A 26,242-nucleotide genomic window follows, 5' to 3' on the forward strand; every position below is an offset into this window, starting at 1 on the left:
TCAAACTGGCTGAAACTCAGATCAAAGCTCCTTAAACTCGCTCTGTTAGACAACCACAGATAACATCAAAGACATGTTGCTTATTTTTCTTTTTGTCCTTTGTGCCCGCCATCCCCCACCCCAACCACGTTGCTGGGACAATTGTTCACAGAAGATCATATTGTATTTCAGATGGAGAAATTAGATTCCGGTTGGGCTTTGAAAGTCCCCCCCAAATCTCTTGAATGGACCTAATTTATTTGGCCACATGTTTTCAGGATGAGCTCAGGTGAAATCACGGCAAACTTCGTCCTGAATTCTGTAATCTGTGGAGCATCCGCTTCTAATAAAGCACAACATTTTCATTCCCTAGCGATGCTGGTGCCAGGTCACAGCAATTATGGGCAAATGTCAGTTTCCAAGTCCACCGCTGTTGCTTAAATTGTACGTGGTCTAAAATAACATCGAGGCGTCGGCTCTGTCCCTCCGGGTGGGGACCCACCCCGCCTCTGCTGCCTCTGAGAAGGAGGCACTGCCTGATAGGGTGTGATACTGGAAATGCTCAGCAGCTAAAACATGAGAAGAGCTGCAGTCCCTTGGGGTGCCTGGGTGGCTCAGTCGGTTGAGCGTGCTGCTCAGGTCCTGATCTGGTTCGTGAGTTCAAGCCCCGCGTCGGGCTCTGTGCTGACAGCTCGGAACCTGGAGCCTGCTTCAGATTCTGTGTCCCCCTCCCCTCTCTCTGCCCCATCCCTGATTGTGCTCTGTCTCTCTCTGTCTTTCAAAAATGAGTAAACATAAAAAAAATTTTTTTAGAAGAGCTGCAGTCCCTTTGGGCCATGGGCCAGTGCACCCACTTCTGGCAAGGGCTCTCACTCAAATCTTTTTCTGAAAGGACCATTTTATGAATTTAAGATGGACTCTGTGTTAGTTTGCTGGGGCCGCCATAACAAAGTACCACACACTGGGCGGCTTTAACAACAGAAATGTACTGTCTCACAGCTTGGGGTGGGTAGGCTTATTTGCCTCTCTCCTGCAAGAGGGCTTGTAGGTGGCCATCTTCTCCCTGAGTCTCTTCACACTGGCTCTCCTCTATGGGTGTCTGTCTCTGTGTCCAAATCTCCCCCCTTCTAAAAGCAACCGGTCATACTGGATTGGGGACAACCCTCACACCCCCATTTTAACTTGATGACCTCTGCCAAGACTCTATCAGCAAACAGGGTTTGCACCTTATCTTTTCTGGGGCTGTGGGGAGACACAATTCAACCCATGACAGATCACAGCCAAAATGGAATCCAGTTATAAAAGCTAACACTCACTGAACATTTCTGCTTTGAATTTGGCATTGCTCAGGGCTTTACACAAATTAATTGATTTAATCTGCACAACTCTATGAAGTCCATACCATTATTATCCAAATTTTAGAATTGAAGAGATTGGGTCTTGGCAAGGTTCAGTCACTTGCCCAAGGTCACATTACTAGTGAGAGCAGAGCCAGAACTCAAAAACAGGCGGCCTGAATCCAGAGTGGATTCTCTCTACTACTATCCTACACAGCCTCGATATTTGACGTTCCTGGCAGCCAGGGAAGGCACCTCATAGACCTCCAGCTATGGGGAACTTAACGGACCAAAAGCTAGCTGCTAGCTTCAATACTCTGAAATGTATCACCATGTCTGCCATGAGGCCACACTTCCCAAAGGTGGCTCTGGCCAGTGCCTGAGCAGAGTAACCAGTTCTGGGAGTCGTGGGACTCCTGTGGCAGCTAATGTTCGGCTTGTGGACTCTTTGACAGTTGTACTCAACCTTCCTTACCCTGCAGGGCACTCTAAGATGCTTCCCCCTCCCTCCCTGCCCTAGCCTCTCTCCTGCCCTCGGACTCAGACCTGCATCCCAGTCTGATGGCAGGTGCTTCCAGCCTTCTCCACTTCCTCATTTTCTTTTTTCTTTTTTAATGTTCATTTATTTTTGAGAAAGAGAGACAGAGCGCAAGCAGGGGAGGAGCAGAGAGAGAGGGAGACACAGAATCTGAAGGAGACTCCAGGCTCTGAGCTGTCAGCACAGAGCCTGATGTGGGGCTCGAACTTATGAACTACAAGATCATGACCTGAGCCAAAGTCAGACACTTAACCGACTGAGCCACCCAGGCGCCCCTCCACTTCCTCATTTTCTTGCATTTCTCCTAATAAATCCTGGCATGTTGGATCATGTCTCAATGTCTACACCATGGAGGTCCTAAACTAATATTCTATTTAATTCAAAGGTTTCAAAAAACATGTAATTCTGATTCAAATTGTTTGATTCATTAGCATTTTAAAAACTGCAGCACTAAAAAACTTAATCTTCCAGGAGGTATATGGTTCGCGATTTTTCTTTAGTGTCTGGAAAACTGATACAGCTTATGCCAGTTTTAAGGATGTTTCATTTCGTTCTTGCTCGAATATGCAGAGTTCCTAGAGCCCGGCATATAGCAGGCCCTCAGCAGAGACGATTAAAGGGGTAGAAGACCATTTTCTCTTGTGATAGTCTCTAAAATAAGCTGGTCTGGAGGAGAGAGGTAGCTTCTCTGAGGGTGGAAGGAAAGACAAAAGGCAGACCAGGTTGAGCTTGTCTGGAGGAGAGAGGTAGTTTCTCTGAGGGTGGAAGGAAAGACAAAAGGCAGACCAGGTTGATGATGAAGTCCTAGTAATGAATGTTACCTGGACACATGCCTCCTTCACGAAGGCTGAGTGCTTTCCCAGTGTGTCTGGGTCTGCACTTGGAGTGATGGGGGAGGCTTTCAGGGATTCAGAAGCAGATAAGGTATGTCTTAGAGACAGGAACACTGATCGCTGGAAACTTTTAGCCTGGGTGGTTACATTATTAAGACAAACCTCTAAACGCTTTCTTCTTCCAGTTGAACCATTCATCTTGGTGGTAATGCCTTCAGGCTAGGTCAGGCCTTTGGTCCAGGGCTCATCTTTTGCTAGCTAGCTGGTTAGTGGCAACTTCTGCAGTCCTCGGACTGCCCTTTTGTAGGTCAACTGAATTCCAAAATGAGGGGTTAGGATGAATGATGTCTAAGGTCCTCCTCTGTGCTAATATTCTCTGAAATGACCCTCAGTGTGGCATGGGTACTGATCAGCCCAGATAAATTCCCAGGGTGTCAGGGTAGGATAGAGAATGTCTTCCAGCAGTATGCCATTTCTGTTCTTTTCTACCCCAGAAGAACCACACAGTGACCACCCCACCCCACCCGGAGTATTCCAATCACAGGCGGTGGATTTGACCAAGAGAAGAAAAGGAATTTCCACCTCTTTACAAGTTCCACAGCTTTCACTCTATGCATCAGTTGTGTTCATCCAGGTGCTTAACATAATTACTATTTTTATTATTTTTTAAAATTGTAGTAGAAATAGCTTGATGAGAGGTATATCTGAATCTCTGAAATAATATGCCCTGTTATCACAGTCTCCTGCTGAGTCTTCTCCCATGTTTAAAAATAATGTTTACAGTGACTTTTCGGTTCATGAGACCATCTCAGAAATTTAAAAAAAAATTTTTTTTAATATTGTATTTATTTTTGAGACAGAGAGAGACAGAGCGCGAGCAAGGGAGGGGCAGAGAGAGAGGGAGACACAGAATCCAAAGCAGGCTCCAGGCTCCAAGCTGTCAGCACAGAGCCCGACGCGGGGCTCGAACTCAGGAACTGCGAGATCATGACCTGAGCCGGTGTCGGACACTTAGCCGACTGAGCCACCCAGGCACCCCACCGTCTCAGAAATTTTTAAAGCAGGGCACGAAGCTGATGGAAACTAGCTCCCTTAACCAGCATGAACATATGCGGGGCAGCTTTGATGTGACTGATGGGATAGTGTTTGCTGATAGGGCCTGCTAATAATCCAGCAAGATGATGTCATTCTTGGCAGGGCTCAGAAAGAGCAGCAAGAGGCCAACAGCTCTCCTTGGCTGATACAGGCCTTTTGTAGGTTCCTTGACTTTGCTATTGTCAAGCAGATGTGATTGGAAAGTTCTGTGGGCCCAGCTGAGCCGTCTTACCTCCCGGGGATGGGAGTTTTTGTCAAGAAACCTTGGGTCACTAGCTGGTTTACGTAAATCGTGTAGGAAGGTTTCCACTGCCTTTAAAGGACTCCCTGGAATGGAGATTTATAATAATGCTAGGAGAGAATTAACTGCTGGACAGACAGGCCTTTGCAATGGACTTGCTTCGCCCCTAGGGGTGAGATTGAAGCCGTTCTCACCCCTTGAGTCTGTCCTGGTTTGGGGTGGCCAAGGAAGAGAGGTAGGAACAGGACTCAGGGTGGGGAAGAGGCAACCTCATGGTACTTTTGACTCTAGAATTAGAAACTACTCTATGCTCTTTAATATAATGCATCTGTTAAAAAATTTCTTGGATTTTGCGTAAGTCAAGGACATGGGGAGCCCTCATGTTTCCAAGTGGAGAGACTAACTGGCCGTTATCGCTCAACCCAGTCTAGTCCCGGAAGTGTGTGCCACGTGGTTGGCAGACCTCTCCCCAGCTGGTCTGTCACCTCATCTGTGCCTGTGGCTCTGACTCTGACCATCAGGGCAGATGCTCATCTTGATGTAAGAACCCAAGAGAGCCCTATCTGTGCTAGCTGGGGACGCCCTGAGAATAATTCACTTCCTTAACGAAAAGCATTCACTACAGAAATGTAGGACCTATCCCACAAGGAGCTTTGTGAAAACCGGGATACTTCACCATGATATTCCAAGTGGCTGACTTTCTTCAAGGGGGTAGTTGCCTTTACACTGGCACAAAAAAAGTGCTTTTTTTTTCCTTTTTTTTTACCAAATTGCCTGGAAATGCAGGCCATTTGTACAATGGCAAAAAAACATTCTATTTTAGAATCATTGCAGAACAGGGGATTTTATGTGGCTGGAGATATTCTTAGTGATTATTCTGCAAAAATTTTGCAAATACATCTATTTCTTGATTTATGGAATAGATGCTGTCTAGCAGGGCTTGGAAATAGAGCAAATGTTGGTAAAGCAGATGATATTTTCCAGTTGACTTTTATGATAATAAGAGCTCTGTTGCCATGGAAAAAATCCATCAGTATGCTGAGTTGAAAACATTTGGGAAGAAGGCTGATGGTTCTTTCCAATTCTAGAGAGAGCAACATTCATCCATTCCATAGATACTCGTGGAAAGATGACAACGTGCCCCACAGTGTATTCTAAACAACATGGTTCTTTATTTTGCACTTTGTTAATTTGTCATGTAACTCTGAGGGCACAAATGGGGCAGCTTTCCCTGTCTGCTGGAGGCAAAAGTTTGTGTCATCCTGAGCAGAGAGCAAGAGGGAGGGTCCTGGGGCAAAGCCAGTACTTGGAGAGGACAGTCACGGCAGTTAAAGAAAGTGCCTGGGAGGAGGAAGGTGACAGGCACATTTTGCTACTTTTCCTGTGGTCAAAAACGCTGCCACTTACTGCTTTCCTGAAAGCCATTGTTTACAAATATTTGGATGAATCCTACTATGCAAGGGGATAAAATCTGGATACAAACTGGGCTTTTGGGTAGAAGCGTAAGTGATCTCTGCCTATGGGGCACTGAGCCCATGACACCATCCAGTCAGGAGCCAGCAGGAGAGATAAGCCTGTTGTTGGAGCAGCCCAGGCCTGGGAAACAAGTTCTGCAATAGGATCTTTAACTGCAGATGGGCACGTGAGCCATCTCCGTAGGGCTTCCTTCTCTTCCAGCAGCAGGAGGTTTGATGTTAGGGAGCGGGTGGGGGAGGGGTTCAGCCTGCCACATCCAACTCCCACCCTCTGAAACCAATGCCTTACCTATAGCTGTCCTCTTGAGTAGACATAAGGGAGGCCACAGAGGCTGAGAAGTTGAGTTCTAGCCCTAACCCTGACGCTCTTTCTTATGGCCTTGAGCAGGCTTTCTTCTTCTCTCCCTTCCACTTTGTAAGAGAAAGTTACTTAACCAAAGATTGCTAAGATCTTTCAGTGGAACACTCTACCTACACTCTAGGGCGTTCTCACCTTAGGGTCACTGATACTTATTTGCTGAAATAAGGTTGGAGGGAGAGTAATAAGGAAGGACAGGTAATTTTGGAAAAGCTGGGGTGGGAGGCCAAGAAGCAGGATGTCATATAACTTCGGCACCTCTCTGTCACAGCAGATGTTTGATTAGGTAATTTCTCTGGCCTCTTTTTCTTTAGATCCCGTTCTATTAGGGAATGAAACTGAGGAAGGAGATCCAAGCCATGCTGGGAAATGAAGTCCTCTTCCCATTTTGGCCACTAATGAAAACCTCCATCCAGGTAACATTTGGCTCCACTTACTTGCACAGCTGACTCAGGCCCGGGACCCACATATCCTTGCCAGGCCTACTTTCCTAATCTGTTACCCCCATGTTAAAGAGGAATGATCCAAGTACTCAGCAGGTTGAAATTATCTTGCCCAAGCTTACAAATGGTGCCCACTATTTTACCCCCAAACCACAATCAAACAAAAAGCAATCCAGAAGGATGGAAAGGCAAACATACTAGTGGGAAACATAATGGCACCCTCCTTAAATAGCCTTTTTGAAAACCCTTCAGCATATAAATAGTGACTAATTTAACTCCATAAAAATACATTGGCTCTGGGTCAGATCATTTGTATCTGCTTGCAGGAAGACGAATTGCACAATAGATCCGGCCAAATACTGTAGCCTAAATATTGGCCCTATTCAAACTGTTGAGCTGAATTTTTCAGAACAAAATTCATAACATTCCTCCCCCCGCTGCTTCTTTCACTGCATGTAAAGTGCCTTTTTTTTTCTGTTTTTAAACTCCAACAGGGAACCCCTAGGGCAACCTAACCCTCCTTGACATAGGCAGTACTCTGATTTATGGGGATCATGAAAGATGATTGTACTCTATCTGAATGAAGGTCGTCACTGTGAAAACCTCACAGAGACCATAAACACACTCTGCTGCAGCTGAGCCTCCCAGCTTTTGAAAAGACCCATTCAGTGCGCTGGCAGCCTGGGCATACCTTGAAGTGGGCGAGCTTGTTTTTGCTAAGAAACTTCTATGGACTAGGGAGCTTTTCTAGGCTCTGTGTAAAGGTTCACTGTACACATTTGCTTAGTCTCTGTATGATACACATTTACAAATTCTTGGAGTTGAGCATGGGGAACTGAGCAGCCAGAGTCCTGGGGATGAAGCCACATGATGCTGTTAGCAGCCCCAGTCACTGCTGTGACTTTAATAGCTCAGCTGGAGTTGTCTGGGCTCTAAGTGGTGTATTCACACAAAAGACACCAGAGCCAGACTGGTCCGCGTCCCCAGTAGGACCATGGCTGCAGTTGTGGTGAGTAAAGTTCTGGGCAGAGACCTAACAAGTGTGGATAGACATGGGGTGTGTTTCCTTGGATGAAATATTTGGTTCTCCCTGGTGACTTCTGCCTTATGAAAGAGATGGGGAAAGAGAATCCCCCCACCCCCAGCCTTTCTTTGTTGTCTCTCCTTCTCTCTGCTGAACTTGAAGAATGGAGGGAAAGCAGGAAAGCAAGAAAGCCGTACGGGGTAGTGGCTCGGAGCTCACACTGTGAGTCTGGCAAGGCAAGCACTGTATCCCACGTCCGCCATAGCTTAATGAGCTTTCATGGTCACGGGCAATGAACACTCCTGGCTTTCCTGGGTTAGAGCCTAGACCCAAGTTGAACAAGGGAACTTACTTATTTTTCTTACTAAACTAACAGAACTTTGGCTTTTCCAGACAGTCCAGGACAGGTGACAAAGTAAAATGGAGAAGAAAGTTCTCAGGAGAAAGATTTACATAGGGAGGGGAAGCTTAAAATTAGGATGCTTCCCTTGAGGTCTTGTTAACTGTTTGACTCTTCTTTTCCTCGGACTTTTTTCTGCATTGGAATTCTCTTCTTCATCCTCAGAATGCCAGTACACATCTAGTCTTCAGAATACCCTATTGAGGGGCATCATGAGGGATGAACAACAGTAGCAGTGTCCAGATTTGGGAGAAGTGGTACCAAGGTGGGACGGCAGATACAGGAGCTAAGAATGATGCCTGGGAGCAGGAGACAGCAGGTCATGGTGTGAACTATCTCGGGACTGAATGGGACGTCGACTCCCTTCTAGAAAGGAAAAAAGAAGGGAGGGAAGGTAGGGTGGTTTTAGGCTGCCTATACCATGTTACGTGGGCAAAGATCAAGCTGTTATAATCGAATGGGGAAGATGTCCAGAAAACAGATACTTGGGTCAAGTATGAGCATGTAAACTGGTGATTAGGTGTCCTTAGGGCTTTTCTTCTCAGATGTTGGGCAAAGAGTATGCAATTTCCTTGAATCTCCTTAGGACCTTCTTGGGGAAGGATGAGGGCCCTGAGAAACATGTATAGCCTTGTCAGATCCTTGGGAATCGGTCAGAGTCCATTGTGAGCCACCTCTAGCTACCTCCTCTGCAGTATCCCACACCTCAACCATCCTCAACTGTTCCTCAATCCACTGTGGCTCAACAGGATTCCATTACAAGCCTGCTGAAACCAATACCGAATCAATGTCAGCAGGATGAGTTGCATCCTAGAAATCACAATTTCTGTACCTCAGTCCAGCTCCCAAGGTTGCCTCACAACATTTTGAAGCTCCAACTATTTCCTACTTCATGTCTGTACTTCCTAAGACAAAGCATGAAGGGGATCAAAAGAGAGGTGTGGGAGGCCAAAATAATAAGCTAAGGGTAGGGAGAATTTGCTTCTGTGACTCTGTGTTATTCTGACCTCTTCACTTGGGGAGAGGAGAAAAATCCAGCACCTGGGACCTCTGGATGCCCCTCAGGTTGTATTCAGAGTCCTCCTTGGGAGGGAAGGATTCTTAGAAACTGCCAAGGCAATGGGCCATCTGCTCCCTTGCCCTCTGGTCCTCAGGGGCAGAGGACAGCAGTGGTGAGGAGAGGCTAGGTGATTCCCAAGAGCTGCCCACTTCACTCTACATTCCCATGGCCCAGATCTACTGCCAGAAAATATGGTAACCACCCAGAGAGGAAGAGCATTGCAATCACCCAGAGGGAAAATCAGGGCCAGCTGGAACAAGCAACTAGTTCTAGTCTGAATGACCATCATACAGCCCCCACCCCTCGCCATTAAGGAGTTCCAGGCTACTTGTTTGAGTTTAAATGAACCACAAGCTTATAAGTTGAAGACCCATTTAGATGTAGGCAAGCACTGGCATTCACCTCTTCCTCCTTCTACCTTTTTCTTTTTCTTTTTTAAACTAAAAAAAAAAAAAAAATAGGGCCATTCACGGGTGCAACAAAAGCAGATTATCCATATTGCTTCGCTTCCCTGGTTGACACCCAAGTGGATTCTGTCAATTTACATGAGCATTTGCTCTTTTCCGAATTTTTAATAGTAATAGTGTTATGACAGGACTGTTTAATATAGAATCACCCCCTTAAAATGGCTCCAGAAAGAAGACCCCTTTCACATTTTTAAAAATAACTTGATGGAAACTTAAAAAGGACATGCCTTCCAGGGAAGCTCCAGAACAATCTGTGTGATAAGAGGATAACACCAGCAGTGCCCTTTTGCATCACCCTGTGAGCTCCTATTGCCCTGTTGATGTGCAAAATGTGTGCAATATAGTACATAAAATGGGTTGTCAGCTGGGGGTATGACAAGCTTTTTATTGTAGGCAATACATTTTATCTGTAAAGTTTGTAGGTGTAACTAAATTTCCCCCAAATGTGAAATCATCTCAAATCCTCTAACACCCAACAATTTATCTCAGCAGACTCTAGTCTTTGCCTTCAGAACAGTCCCAGTCACTGTCATCATTAGGCTGACTTTTGCAAAAGCCTTCTTGCTTCTACCCTCACCCCCCAGCCCCTGCCCCAACCTTCAGTAGATTATCCAATAGGATCCAGAATAAATTTTAGAAACAGAAATCAAACCACTTAACCCTTCTTTTCAAAACCCACTAATATCTTCCCATCTCACTTAGAATAAAAGCCAAAGTCCTTAGTTGGGCCCACAAAGCCCAGCCAAGTCTCTGACTTACCACTTACTACTCTCCCAGTCTTTGCTCTGCTCTGGCCTCACTGGCTCCCTCACTAGTCTTTAAACAAACTTATACCCCAGGACCTTTGCACTTGCCATGACACTTATTCATCAGAATGCTCTCTTCTCACAACCTGCTTCCCTAGTTCCTTATAGTCTCTGATAAAATGCTATTTGGTCATTGACATTGTTGATACCCCAATCACTCCTTATCCATGCTACCCTGCTTTACTTTCCTTTAAATTATTTATCATCACTTGACATATCGCATATGAATTTGTTCATTTGTTTATGTTTAGTCTTTCCGCGTGAGCAGGGACCTTCTTTTGTTCCCTACAGTATCCCCAGTAACTTAAATAATTACAAAACTTAAACAAAGCTTAGAACAATTCCTGGCACAGAGCTGGAGCTCACTAAATATTTACTGATTGGATGAATGAATTACTGAGTCCTAATGCTCTGTACCATCAGCTGGCAACAATGCCCAATAAGGTTGTAAGTGATGAAGGGGCTGGGAATAAAAATTAATTATCAAGATGGTCAAGGGTTTTTAGAGAATAAGCAAACGCAGGAGAAACATTTAAAAATTAAAGGCGGGGGGGGGGGGGGGGGAAGCAGAAAGTGATCCCGGTTCTCGTTCACCCATTCACTGAACCAAAGCCAGGCCAGATTTGTTCTCTTCAGTTGCTGAAATCTGGTTCTTGTCACAAACCAACCTAGACATCTATTTTGATACACATATTATATGTCTCTTGGCATGCAGAGGATTCATATCACTTACCAGATTTATTGAAATTATGAAAAGCAGTGTGAAATGCCTCCTGCCATATGGGAAAGAGGTGAAAATGCTGACATGTGGCTCTTTTCCAATTTCACAAAAGTTTAGAGTTTCAGACTTTTTTTCTCCTCCTGGGTGTGGTGGCTCTTTCTTATCAAACATCTAGTCTCTGAGTAGCCATAAAGTCCTAGCTGTGTCTCTTGTGGTTTTTTTAATACTCAAAGAACCGTATCCTGATGTGTATCAAAATGGCCACTTGGGCCCAGCTATTACAAGAAGAACCGAAAGGGCTTTTTTTGCCCTGTTAATTGTCTGTCGTTCCTATTTCGCTTTATTTAGCGCTGGTGAACTGGGAAGGGCCTGTGGGAAGGGACCTGGCCCATTTGGGACACACGCTGCCATGGGAACGCGCGCGTGCTGAGCCCAGGCCCAGCCCAGGCGGCAGGGGGGGCAGGGGGTGTCTGTCCCTACCACCCAGCTGTCCTGTGACCTGGGGCAGGGCAGGTCTCCATCTCTCCATGCCTCACTGTCCCCTCTGCTGCCATTCTCTCACCTGGGCTGTCCCATAGGGTCTCCCAGTTCCTTCAATGTTCAGTGGAGACGAGGAGTACCTTCTGCATAGGGTTAGGAAGATCAGATCAGATGGTTCAATGTTCAAATGATTAAAGGGCTTCAATGGGAGGCTAACTCAGAAGTTCTCCCTAAAGTTTTACCAGGGATTATCATTACCTGTTGCAATGACTATAGCTTATACTCCAGTGGCCTCTTTTACAGGGAGTCGACAGATCTTTTACACCTAGATGTAGTTCTTTTCTAGATTCTATTTTTTTAAATTTTTTTTACACTTATTTAGTTATTTATTATTTTTTTTAATGTTTATTTTTTTTTAACGTTTATTTATTTTTGAGACAGAGAGAGACAGCGCGTGAACAGGGGAGGGGCAGAGAGAGAGGGAGACACAGAATCCGAAACAGGCTCCAGGCTCTGAGCTGTCAGCACAGAGCCCGACACGGGGCTCAAACTCACAGACCACGAGATCATGACCTGAGCCGAAGTCAGACACTTAACCGACAGAGCCACCCAGGCGCCCCAAATGTTTATTTATTTTTGAGACAGAGAGAGTCAGAGCATGAACAGGGGAGGGGCAGAGAGAGAGGGAGACACAGAATCTGAAACAGGCTCCAGGCTCTGAATGGTCAGCAAAGAGCCTGACGTGGGGCTCAAACTCACGGACCGTGAGATCATGACCTGAGCCAAAGTCGGACGCTTAACCGACCGAGCCACCCAGGCGCCCCAACATTTATTTATTTTTGAGAGACAGAGAGAGACAGAGCGCGAGCAGGGGAGGGGCTGAGAGAGAGGGAGACATAGAATCAGAAGCAGGTTCCAGGCTCCAAGCTGTCAGCACAGAGCCTGACGTGGGGCTCGAACCCAAGAACCAGGAGATCATGACCTGAGCCAAAGTCAGACGCTCAATCGACTGAGCCACCCAGGCACCCCGTCTAGATTCTATTTTTGACTGAAGTGAGTCACTTTGGCTAGGGAAGTAGTCAATCTAAATTGCAATATTATGCACGTTTTTTGGTGGTGCTTGTACCTAATATGACAGCCTGGCCGGGATGTTGTGCAAACCCTTCCCAATGTTGTACAATTTCCCTGTAATACGTAAACATGGCTTTTGTTGTTAGCGAATCTAAAACATCTTTATTTCCAAACTGTCTTACAAATACTGTCAGCAGGCCGGATCCACAGAAAGAAACAACTGCTTCGAGCCTGTAGCTCACCTTCAGCCCCCAGATGCAGCCTAGATGTCCTGCGGTAGGCATGACCTCAGCCCATAGGAGTGAGTGACTGAGTCAGTGAGTCAGTGAGCGAGGGTGTGTCTGTGTGTGATGCTATGGAGGAAAAGAACTTGGTAAATAAAACTTCACGGTCCTCTTTCCAGAGGACTTTCATTTAAGTTGTGCTAACCTGCCATTAGACCTTCATCCCAGACTCACCCACTAGCATTTCCCTGATGCCAGTTTTAGGTAGTTTCTTCACAAATGGCCCCTCTGATCCATTAAACATGAGAAATTTCATAGGACGGGAGCTGAGACTCTAGTGCTAATCCTCACCCTTCCAGATAAAGCAGGAAAGAAATCCGTGTGTGTCTATTCTGTCCTCCGTGTATTCAGTAGTCACGATATACGAAGCACATGCAGGTTTACTCCCACACGGGGAGCGCCTGCATCAAATAGCTTGTATTCCCTGAGGGCCTGACCCTCAGCCCATTACCGCCAGGCTTTCGAGGTCGTAATTGCACACATGGTTTTATTCCTTTGCCTCTCTCCCCTCAGGTGGCGTTTTGCATTTGTTTATTCTTCGGCAGAGATTTCCAGCATTCTTCTATTTGGTAACTAAGCGGTAACTGTGCTCAGAAGGAAAATGCCCTTGTCAGCACAGAACAAGAGTCTGGTAACGTTTCCAGAGAAGACTTTTGTTAGCCTTCAGATAAAGCTATGTGGTCATGAGGACTATGTACTCATCACTAAACTAAACTGACTGCAGTATGCAGAAGACAATTGTTTATGAAGAATAGGGCGGTGTTGCCTCATTTGTACAGATGGCATCAGTGGGTGATAAAGTTTCCAATTCATATGTGACGTTGGGTTATCTTGAGAACAAAATATTCAAGTCCAAAGTACTCATCTTAGCTGTATTTTGTTAATTTTTATAGACGTATTTCATATTCCTTGCCATTTTAAATCTAGTGACTGAACATATTTCAGCCTCTTCTTGATGACTCAGAATCATCACCATGAACGTGGATAATTTTACTGTGCTCCAGATAAGCAATGACATCGGGGCCTGTTGAGTTATGAGCTGTGGTGGAAAATTCCTAGGTAAATGTCTCAGGGTCTTAGATTTACTGAGCTCCAACAATTTTTCTAATTCTCCCCTGGATGTCAGACTTACACTTGTTACTGTCTTGCTGTCTTTGTCTCGAAAAACCTTCCCCCACTCTCGCCCTTTCATTCAAGGACTATCTTTGAGGGTGCACTGTGCACGAGAGGGTACAGGGAAGTCAGGACCGGGGCGGGGGCAAGGGTCTGCTTGCAGGGATCAGGCCTGCTCGTGAGAGAGGCAAACAATAAATAGGGTCACAGTTAAACGGGTTAATTCTAATTGGCTTTGGTATGGGAGAGTGACTAGTCACACTTGAGAGTCATGTATAAACTCAGGATAAATGGGATTTCAGAACTTTGCATGATCGGAGTCTGTTTCTGTTTCCTTCTGAGTAGTTCCTCAGCAATGAGATTGTTGGCTTCATGGCTCTGGGAAAATGCAGACCTTCGGTGTTTCCAGAGAATACTGAGCATAACACTGAAAAGAGCTTGATGTCACTCAAGCTAGAGTTCCTATCGTCTGCCAAATGGCCCTCTGCCTGCAACTTCACACTGAGGACAACATGGCATCTGAGAGTCTAGAGATTCCAAATTCACATCTCCAGGCCTGGTCTCTGTTCATCGCCATATTTGTGGATCTAACTGCTAAGTCCCCCTCTCCAGGTGGATGTCTCATGACGTCTCAAGTTTACCTGCTGATTGCACCCCTCACCATTGCCTCCACCCCCCATTCTCTTCCTCTAGTCTTTCCATCTTGGTAAACAGTGTTATAATCTTCCCAACACAGAGGAATTATTCTCAAGTTCTCTCCTTCCCTCATCCCGCACTCTCTTAAGTACTAGCCCACATCAAATTCATCAACTAAGCCTGGGGATTTTTATCCCAAAAACGTATCACAACTCTGAATCAGACAAGGATTCCTCACTCCCTGAGACCTATCAGTATCCTGCTTTGCTCTTGGAGAAAAATCCAAGCTCCAAACAGTGGCTTCCAGGTATGATAGGATTAGTCTCCTGTTTCCACTTTCCACTTCTTATCCTGTTGTCCTCTCCTGCCAGGCTCCAACCTGGCAGGATGGCTTCTACCCATTCTTCCCCACCCACTTATGTCAGGGGCCAAAACACTGTATTTCCTGTGCTTAACTGTCCTTCCCCGGACCAGCCAAACATCTGGCTCCTTCTTGTTATCACTGAGAACTTAACCTTAACCTTATAAAGGCCTTCTACGCCAGCACCTCTGACTCTTTGATGTGCATGCAGATCACTGGGATGCAGATTCTGATTCAGTAGGGCTGGGCTAGGGCCTAAAATTCTGCATCTCCAACAGGCTCTCAAGTGATGCCCAGGCTTCTTGTCTGTGAACCATACTGAATCCTAGTAGGTAACCCATAAATATTTTTTGTCGAGTATGTTTTATACTCTTCTCAGCCCTCAGGGGTATGAAAGATCTAAGTCTCTAGCTGTAAGTCAGAGCAAATCAGCTTGTATTCGAAGGTATTACTGATTCAAACATTAAGGTTTGATGAAGGCTTTATCCTTTATCACAATGCCCAGAGAATGATGACGTAGCCTATTTGGAATGATTGATGACAAAATCAGTTACCGCTTTCAAGTGGGGTTTTGTTGTTGTTTTTTAAATTTTTTTTAATGTTTATTTTTGAGAGAGTGAGAGAGAGACAGAGACAGAGCATGAGTGGGGGGAGGGGCAGAGAGAGAGGGAAACACAGAATCTGAAGCAGGCTCCAGGCTCTGAGCTGTCAGCACAGCGCCCAACGCAGGACTCAAACCCGTGAACCATGAGGTCATGACCTGAGCCAAAGTCAGACATTCAACCGACTGAGCCACCCAGGCGCCCCAAGTTTTGTTTGTTTTTAAAGTCGTTTTGATTTGGTGTTCCTATCATTCCCCGAATTAAAACTTCTCAACTACAGCAATGGATGGAATGGAGAGGGACAAGGGTTTACCAGCTAACTCTTTATTTACTGTAGCTACTTTCCCCATAAATGTTAGAAGCAACACTGAGAATATGCCAGTGAGAGTTCAGACACTGCAAATTTGTGATTGTTCTTCAGCTTTCTGGCTTGTAAATTCACATGAAAAACTAACCACAGATCACAACTGGTGATACAGCTTTCTTTATGAATGAAACGGAGACCATTCCTTCATTTTATCAAGTGCCTTCACACTATTCTTATGATTAACCAATTGACCAACAAATCCTTGATGCATGCTTACTGTATGCAGAATATTTTGTACAAAGATCTTAAGATATGGCCACTGCCTTTTGAAGTTATTAAAATTCTGGTGAAATACATGAATATTCATAGGAATTGGATCATGCAAAGCAACCCAGATTGAATAACTTACCATTCTGAAGGCAAGGACCAAGAGCATCTGAATTCCTAAGGATCTTTCCAAGTCCATGACCTGCCACTCTGTATTCAGCACTAAATGAATTGTAAAGAAGAGTGGATATCAAACTTTAAGGTGAAAAAAATGCCCTTATGAAATATAAAGTCAGATTCAGTGGGGCTGAGTGGAGGCCTAGAACGTGTATTTCTGACAGGCTCCCAGGTGATGGCAATGTTAGTAGTGTGAGGGCCATGCTTTTTTGTTCCAAGGAGAGAAAACACCACTACTCCAATTATGGCCACCAAATTCCCAGGCACATCCCCAGATCTACTGAATCTGAATTCACGAGGTTGGGGCTCAAGAATGATGTTCTAACAAACTTCCCAGGTAATTTTTACATATTTTAAAGATTGAGAAGCACTGACATTAATTGCCAGAGGCCAGATGTGTTGAATTCAGGACACATGTCCTCCCCCTAACAATTACTCACCAGAGTGATAGCTCTGGTGATAGTGATAGTTTCAGGGGCTGTCAACTCAGTACCAAGTGGCCTGGTTTGACTTATAAGGCTGACCGGCACCTCCGACTAGAGACTGACACTCCCACCATGTTTGTGCAGCACAGACTGGGTCAGACCAGAGAACAGTGGCCAGAAAGGAGCTACGATTTAGCTAGATTGATGGCTATTCTTATTGTAATACTCATGAGGAGCGGAGATTGTAATGGGTCTAACAGATGTGGACATCCTAATGCCAGAGAGTCTCTCTGCCTAAAAGGGAATTGTAATCATCCAATATATTTCCCCATCCTCTGGCCTTAGATTGAGTTGTCACAGGCTCCCAGACAATGCTCCAGGCGCCCCAGATGGTACTGGCTGACATACTCTGAGCATGTCATTATGTACACATGAAAACCACATGAGGGCAACAAGCTTCTGGAGACTAAATGCAGGGCATTACCCCCTTCCCCCAGGTCCCTAAGACACTGCTGGGAGGAAGAGAGATAAATGGGACCTCAGGCGTTGTGAGGTCTTGGGAGAATGAGGACCCATGGGAAATCCTTGGGGCGAGGGTGCTAGGCAGACACTGGGAAATTCCTCTAACAAGGAGTGCAAAATATATTCAAGTTCTGGCACTTTCTTTCTCTTTCAATTTCAACACGGTCTTACCATTTGGTTTGGGAAGTATAATTTTGGACTCAGGATAAAACCGTTAACTTTTTATTCTAGCAGAGAATTAAAACAATGATTTCTACAAACGTATTTCGCAATTTCGCAATAATGATTCTGCCCAGCCAGTAAAAATAAAACAAAGGCAAATGCTAACTCGAAATCAACAAAATCCTTGGGTAATTCATTTTCTTTGATCTAATTGATTTCAGAGATCTAAGAAGCCCATTAATCAGGACTCATCACAGATCCTGACTTTGGAAATAGAGACCTCCCCCCAATCTAGTTCTTTTAGATTCACAATAAGCATGTCTACACCAGGCCACAATTATACTGACTCCTTGGGCCCTATCTACTGTCCCCAAACTCCAAACAGAAACAGAAACAAGAGTGAGGAAAAGCTACTGCCTTGGGTACCACTTCCACTGACATGGGCTTGCTGTGGACTCCACCATTGTTGGAGCTTCTGTCTGACACTCTGAATTCCATCAAGAATCAAATAGCCCCAGAAGAGGTAATGCCTATAAATGTCATCCAAAGTGAAGCATTTTGCCAGAAAGAAGTGAGAAATTACAAGGGCCCAGGGGGGACACAAGAAACCATGACAGAAGAATCTCAAAAGTCTTGAGACCATCCTTGGTTTTTTGTTTGTTGGTCGGTTGGTTTGTTTTATACAGACTGTTGCTTAGGAAGGTGTAAGCTTAGGAAATTTCCTTAATGCCTCTGACCCTGTATCTTACTCTCCTCTCAAGGCCACTGGAAAGAAGAGAATGAAGTGATACTGAATGAAATGTGGGTATCTCCCCATTTTGAAAAGTGGAAACTCTTTTATCCATATGAGCTATTATTTTCTAAGGTAATTTCCTGGTCTTGCTCTAGGCAGATCTGACTCTTCAGAGGAAGACCAAGTACCAACCAGTTAATTAGAAGGAAGTGATGATTTTAAAAGGAAGAGTATCGTCTACGAATAGTGTATGTATTCTTATTTCCTTTGAAATACAACAAAATATAGGATTAAACTTCTAGATAGTAATCAAGGAACCTGCATGACTCTGCATTTGCAGTGATAGGTGCTTAAGGTAGAAGACACTTTATGGTACGATCACAGTAGCCCTAACCAACCCATTGATAGCCTTGAGTTATTTTAGTTTGTTTGGACCTTAGCTTTGGTGTGATCTTAACTGGCTTCCTTTCCAGGACTTCACTGTGTGTGAAAAGGTTTTGCTTTCACTTGTTGATTGAATTATTTCTGGTGTCCGAATCAGAGGGAGACAGCCCTGGAAAAGACAAAGATTACAAAGCAAAGTCATTTGAGGTGTTAGCCTTTGATCCTCTGAGTTTGTAAAGATGCACTTATTACACTCCAGACGCCCCCAGTCAGGCCATGGATTAACTGGACAACTGGAGGATTGTGGGTAAATAGTACAAGAAGCATGTCTAACAGAAAGATGTTTCCACCTGGAAGAATGGCTCAGTTCCAGCCCAATTCCTTATGGATTTGTTAATTGGATTTGTTCTTGCAGTTAAGGCAAATCACCATATATGCTAGTTAGTGGTTTTAGGCACTGCACAATTGGAATTCTGCTCAAGGAAAGGTTGGCCAAGAAAGAAAAACACTTTCTCAAGAGGTTTACTCCTACTGGACCGAAAGAAAATTTACATGTTGAGCAGAGCCAGAAAGGAAAGTGAAAGTTCTATACGTCTCAATTTCACTACTTAGGAGATTCAGATGTGATGTATTTAAGCCTTCCCATACATGGGAAAGGCACTGGGCCAGGTAGTTCTGTGGAAAAAGTTCATGCATACAAAGTGTGTGGCCACAAACCCAGCACCTCATGCCCCACAAAACACCGAAGCCGTATAATAACCCTTCAGAGTAAATCACAATGCTTATTAGAAGATGGTGTTACTGGCATTGCCACTGGTGAGCGCAGGTGTGCCTAAAAGATCCCTGTACTGAAGTGTTCTTTCCACACTGGATGTGTGGAGCTTTTTCAATTTACAGATGCAGCTTTTATTATCCAGCCAGAACAGCTGGTGCAATTCAAGTGTGTCTGCGGTTGCCACCCTTGGAAGGTGTCACCTGGCCGTGGGGGGCCTGACGGGACTTTAGTAAGATCCAAGAGAAAGGATGCGTGCGATAGACCATTGAAGTCTGCCGTGCGAGACTGGGAATTGTAAACTCAGAAGACTATAGGGTCAAATGCAAGGTAAGATCCCAGATTGTATCCTGGGACAGCAAAAGGACACTCATGGAAGAGATGGTGAAATCTGAATAAAGCCTGCAGTCCAGTCAATAGTCATACACCAGTGTTAGCATCGTGGTTTTGACAAATGCACCACATGATGGAAGACGTTATACCAGGGAAGCTAAGTGAAGAGTTTATGGAACATCGCTGAACAGTTACTGCAACTTTTCTGTAAATCCCAAATTACCATAGAATTTTAAAAATAAGTTTTTTTAAAGACGTCTATGGGGCTAGCATGTAACATAGAGGAATGAAATGAGCCAGGTTGGGATGGACAGTCACAACCCGGTCAGCCCTTACTCTGTCTCGAAATTGCCTATTGCTCACTTCCAATCAGTTGTTCCCATGTGGAAACGCAAGCTCCAGTTTATAGATTTTTCTGAGCTTTCAGGAGAATGCAAAACTTGGCATAAGTGTGTCTGTTTTCAAAACAATGGCTAAAAAAATGCGAAAACACGTTAGAGACAAAGAAAATACAGTTACTCTGTGAGGACAAGCGGCCCATGTGTCTGACTTCTCTTGCGGGCACTAGGGCAGGTCAGTGTACAAAAGGATGATCCGAAAAGCTTTAAAAATGTGGATTCCTAGGTCCCAACATTAGATGTTCTGATTAGGCAGATTCAGTGTCAAACCCAGGATCCTCCATTTTTATTGATGAAATGTATCGCAGGTGATTTTGACATAGGAAGTTCACAAAAACACTGGGAAACATTCTTTTAAGGGCTGAGATCCCTTTTCCCGTAGCTTCTTCACATCCTTCCATTCAACTTCTTATTCTCCCTCTCATCATCAATGATACAACTTCAAGGCCAGTATTAAAGTACAAGTCCAGAACTGTTCTAACATGGTGGCCACTAGCTACAAGTGACCAGTAAGCAATCAAAATGTGGGGCTCTAAGTGGAAAATACACACAGGATTTCAAAGACTTTGTACACATTTTAAAACATAAAAAAAAATGCTTATTATTGATTAGAAGCTAAAATGGTAATATTGTAGATATACTGGGTTCAGTAAAATATATTAAAATTAATGTCACCTGCTCCTAGGAAACTTAAAGTTACATGTGAGCCTTACATTTGTGACTCACATTATATTTCTGTTGGATGGTTCTGGTCTAGGACTTCAGGGTAAAGGGGGTTGTTTTCCTGTCAGCCTTGGTGTATAGAAGCAGAAGGCAGGCTTAGTGTTAATATGCCCATAGCTCTACCCAAATAACCAGGACCAGGGATTTCACGTTTGGGGACAGAGCTCTTAGGCAAACAAACACTGTTCATGTCTTGGCATCCCTCTGTCAAGAGACAGCAATAAGGAGCTGGCTGAGATTTGTGTCCTTGGGTCCTGGCCATTTCAACCTCTGCCACCAGAAGTAGGATTAAAAGCCATTCACACAAGGAATACATCACAGAAGGATGGATGGGACAAGTAGAGTTTGTTGTAGGTACCGTTTCCAGGAGATACAAGAAAAGCTATAGATTGTTCTAGGCATTAAATTGGGCACAGATTAAGACAATGCTTCTGATCTAATCTCAGATTAAGAAATAACATTTCCCGAAGACACGTATGAAGAGATTTTTAGCAACATTACAGGCTGATGTAAGAGTCATTCGGTGAAGAAAAGTTAATAAAACACGAACACGGAAGGATAAAAATCTTAACACAAAAATAACCAAGTAGTTTGTAAGATCCCACAAGTGGTTTGGGTTGAACAGAACATTTCAAGCTCTATTTTTTATCTCATTCATTCCTTCGATAGATGCAATCGATTCCAAGGGCATTATGTCAGCACTTTCAACTTTTAATTTTTTAAAGACATCTATGTGCTTCAAGAGAAATTTTATCCACATGTTTCTGATTCACTTAATGAATCAAAATGCCATTTTGTAAGAGCCATTGTTGTTCAAAAATACTCTTGACCTCCATTAATAATCCTGTTGTCTTTCAACCTGTAGGTCCTATTGTGTCTTTCCAGAAACCCGGATTTAGGTCTCAAGTCAGCACCCCCTAGTTCAAGCAGTTTTACAACTTGGCAAGATGAGTTCTACTAAGTTTTGAAGGAGGGTCCCAGTATCTACACACCTACACGCGCATTCTTTTGAGGATCCTTTTCTTGGTCTCACCTGCCTGGGTCATGTGTATTGATCTTTGTCATCGTTGTTCTTAGTGAGTATCTCTATTCAGCATCTCTTTTCCTTTGGTAATTACTTCTTTCTCCTGTTTCAAACTTTCGCCTGCAAGTCCCCAAACCCCAACTTCTGCTCTCAGTTTCCAAAGCTCTTGCTATTCTAGGCTCTTCTGTACTACCCACTTCTCATCAAATTCAGCATTCATGTTAAATTTCCCATTTGTAAACATCTGCCTTTACCCCAGGGTAGCTTTCCTTCTTCCTTGTTAAGTTGCCCAAGGTTCTGCAATTATCTTTCGGGTTGTTCTTTTATTCCCCTCCACTCTATCCATGGTACTTCAGAGATAGAAAATCTACACAAGACCTATCATTCCGAACACTAATAAAACACACCTGTAGCAATTGGCAGTCTTGCGGAAAGAGCCATGTGTTATTAGAAATACGGAGGAGCTTAGATATCTATGCTATGGACCCCAGTGCAGAGGACCATTTGGGACCTTTTCAAAACCTACCGACCTGGCAGCACACTCCGATAGCCCTGTTTTTGATTGGTTGCCTCAGCCTCTTGTTTTTGATTGGTTGATGAGAAGGAAATGAAAAATAATGCACCAGTAATAAGTACTGCTTTGAAGACTTTGAAATATGTGGACATTTCAGCAAACGTCATTTTCATAAAATAAGAGTATGTGTAGTCTATATATTCTAAGAGCAGATGGTTTTAACAGACATCTGACTACAAATTCATCTTCAGGCTTCCCATTTCTTACCACATTGGTCCATTCAGTTTCTCGCCCTCTCTATTCAGACAGCAATTTTCCCAAGATGCTGAGTACTCCCCACCACAGCCTATGTGGGCGTGGATTCCTGTGGGAGGTTACAAACCCTCTTTTAAAAATATACCATTTCCCTCTTGCTCCCCTGAGACCTTCCTTTGGGGGAGAGGAGAGCTCTCCCCTGAGCCTCCCTGAGCCTAAGACTCAGAAAGATCAAGTAAAGAAGCCTCAGCCCACTTCCAAAATCATCATTTACAAAAGAAGACACATTAAAATAAGGATCAAAAATAGGTCAAAGTCTCGAAATTAGAAGGGAGAGGGGAGAAATACATCAGAGACCTCAGCTAAAGAGAGTTGCCAGACGTGAGCACTAAGTTAAGCTCTAAGCCTCAAAGCAATCAGACAAAAAGGAGAGAGGTGCTGTGTTTTATAGTTTTTAGTGTCTGATCAAAGAATCTTAGGCGTTCTTATTAGGGACTTGTTTTCTCCTGGCAGTAAATTCTTGGAGCTTTTTGTTGAATGGACTTTTATATAAATGACAATGTAGACTAAAAGTGGCTTACTGAAGATGCAGAAATGATTTTCTTACAGCCACTTCTTACACTGACCTGCAATAAACACTGAGGGCAGGCTGTTTATTAAATCATAACTCAGTGAAGATATTTCTTTGGGGAGTTCAGCTGATGTGGTCCAGACCCATAACTTTCTGGTGATTTATCTTGACATACAGCTAGAGCTCAGAGGGCCTGGAGGAATGGATGGTTAGCATGACTCAGAGACACTCGCTGTGGAGAATTCATTGTTTGCACAGATCCTCAGGCAGAACCTGGAGACTGGTCCATGTGTTGGAAAGCAAAAGGAGCCATGCGCTCTGATGTGCAGGTGTCAATGTTGAAGTTTTATCATGAGATAAACATTTCTTCATCTCAAAGGTAGGACTAGTCTGACTTGCCCTGGTTTTAGGCTAAAAATCCCATCTACTTGCATAGTTTGGGGCCAATTTACCTTGGTCAAATAATTACTTGACTAATTATCCCATTGAAGCTTACAACTTCTCACCTAAAATAAGAGTGGGACAAATTTGGCTTGTAAACTTTAAAGGCAGGTGGCTGTTGCAATCATAAAATAACTTACCTGTGGCACACTCAACGATAGCATTTTAAGCTTTTCTTCCTGTGATAGACTACAAAATGTACCCTCATTTGCTTATATGTCTTTCAGATGGAGACCTCTTCAGCACCAGAAGTGTTAGAGAAAAGGCCAGTCTGCATGGTCCGAAGGCAAGAAATTATATAAAATAACGTCTTTCCTTTGAAATCATGGACCAGAAGAGAGGGTCAGCATTAAGAGGAGCTATGGCCATTTGCAACTACATGGATGGAACTAGAGGGTATGATGCTAAGTGAAATTAGTCAGAGAAAGACAAACATCATATGACTTCACTCATATGAGGGCTTGAAGAGACAAAACAGATGAACCTAAGGGAAGAGACACAAAAATAATAGAAAAACAGGGAGGGGGATAAAACAGAAGAGACTCAGAAATATGGGGAACAAACGGAGGGTTGTGGGAGGGGTTGTGGGAGGGGGGATGGGCTAAATGGGTCAGGGGCACTAAGGAATCTACTCCTGAAATCATTGTTGCACTATATGCTAATTTGGATGTAAATTTAAAAAAATTAAAAATAAAACAATTTAATTAAAAAAAAAAAGAGGAGCTTTGGAGCTATTATTTTTAGCTCACAAAGATTCTAATCCTAGGTAGTACTGACTTGTATGAGCCCGATTCAGGGAATTGATCGCTAGCAACACTGGGCAGACTCCACGTCTTGGGCATGAATGTGTTGGGGGAGCTTGTCACAGCCCATCAGCCCATCGCCTCTGACAATGGCAACAATCACCAAGGTTCAGAAAAGAGGTGGCACCATGACGTCAGTGTTCCACAGTGGAACCTCGAAGCTAGTTACTTCTCTCCCCGGCTCAGGCTCAACGCCAAGTAAGTTGCCAGGGCCTAGCATAGGGAAGTGAATGTTTGTGGAGTAAATAAATGGATGAATGCCAATTAGCATAGAGTCAACAGAAATTCTGGGGCTGGAGCCAGTGATCCCTGCTTGATAACCATGCTGCCAGGAGGTAGGCTGTGACCCCTGACTACAGCAGACGAGGAAAAACATCATGAAAATGGATCCTGAATTCCCAGCAGGGCAGAAGGGTGAGATCCTCCTGATTAAAAGACAGAAGATGAGAGGACCAAATCACTTAGTGGCATCTGTGCACAGCTCTGATTAGGTACAGGCTGTCCTGACTGTAGGACCAGAAGAAGCCAGTGGCACTTCTCTATTCCACCTTCTCTTCCCAGCAAGACTCGTCCCCCCTTCCACTCTCATCTAGAGATTAAGTGAGCCAAGGGAGACAACCAGGCTAGTGGTTCTCAGAGCCTCAAGAAAATACCATCCCACAGATTCAGATTTTATTGGTTCAGGGAGGCCAGGGGCATTGGGAGTTTTTAAAAGCCCCTTCCCTCCTCCCAGTTATTTTCAAGTGCAGCAGGGGTTGACAGCCACCATCCTGGTCAAACAATAAATCGTCCCTCATCTCCAGCATGCACAGGCTCCTTTGTGTGGATCGCTCGGGTGCACATGAACTGTCTCCTTTCCCTCCTTTGAGAAATCTGAAGGGTTGCATTCTCAGTTATGCTATTCACTTCCAAATATTACACACGATTGCTTATCCAGAATGACTGAGGTCTGACTTATTTGCTATTAAGGATTGGTCTGCGGTTTACATAGCATAACTTCAGAAGAACACTATGATTTTATAATGGTGTTTTCATGTAATTGTATACAGTTATAAATTATGCTTGAAACTAGGGGTCACTACCCCACCATCATAAACTTTAGCCAATAATAAATCCCCAAAACTCAAAATGAATTTTTAAAAAGCCAAAATGTGGAAACTCCTAAGTTATCAGTGAGACTGCTGTAGCATCACTGAAGATTCAGCCATGACCCTAGTGACCCGGCCCATGGATCACACCTTCCTGGCATCCATCATCCCTCAATTACTTCAAAGGCATCATTAGTTTAAAAAAAAAAAAAAAGCCTAACATTTAAAAAACCTTTTAATATTCTGTGGTTTGCAAGACTTTTGGGGATTTTGACTCTCAGAACTTCCCTTGTTTTTCCAGGCAAATTAAGGAGATAGGGAAAAGGCTTTCTCCTGAGCAGTGATGAGAAGGGGACACTGATCAAGACACTTCCAGACAGTTCTGTGGGATTCTATTTCTTCTGTCTTTATTTTCCTAGAGGAAAAAGTCCTCAATGTTCTAGTCCATTAAAAACTTCCCATGTGCATGATCTTCCCCAAATGTGTTCAATAGAGAAAGGTCATTGGTAGGATTTCTCAATTAACATTTTCAAACAACACAACTAAATTCTAAAAATACTTCCCAAACAAGAAATGTGTGCTCCCGTTAGAAATTTGAACCAAGCTATCCAGGAAGTTCTAGGTGAGTTCATTCAAAAGATAATAAGATAGAGAAAACATTCATTTCCTTTTGTAGGTAAGTGACACAATTGCATTCCTTGATATGATATTTTTAGGTCAGAGAGGTTTTAATTCAGAGAATGCAACCTTTCTCAAGTATATTCCGTAAAAGCTGGCAAGCCACAGCTGGTCTCTAGGCCCTGCCTGGCTTGGAGCTTCTGCATCCTTCTATGCTCCCCACTGGCAGGATCAGTATAGGGACAAGACAGAATAAATGCACTAATGGCCCCAGCTAGAACATACAGTTGCATCCTACCGGTTAGCGGGTGAACATTACCCCTGTAGACCAAATTATAATGATGTAATTCTTCTTTGCTCCCCTTTATAGGAGTGTGGCAGAGACTGTCTAGCTGGCCATT

Source organism: Panthera pardus, unplaced genomic scaffold (assembly GCF_024362965.1).
Source record: "Panthera pardus isolate Hobbes unplaced genomic scaffold, ASM2436296v1 HiC_scaffold_2, whole genome shotgun sequence".
In the NCBI taxonomy this organism is placed as follows: domain Eukaryota; kingdom Metazoa; phylum Chordata; class Mammalia; order Carnivora; family Felidae; genus Panthera; species Panthera pardus.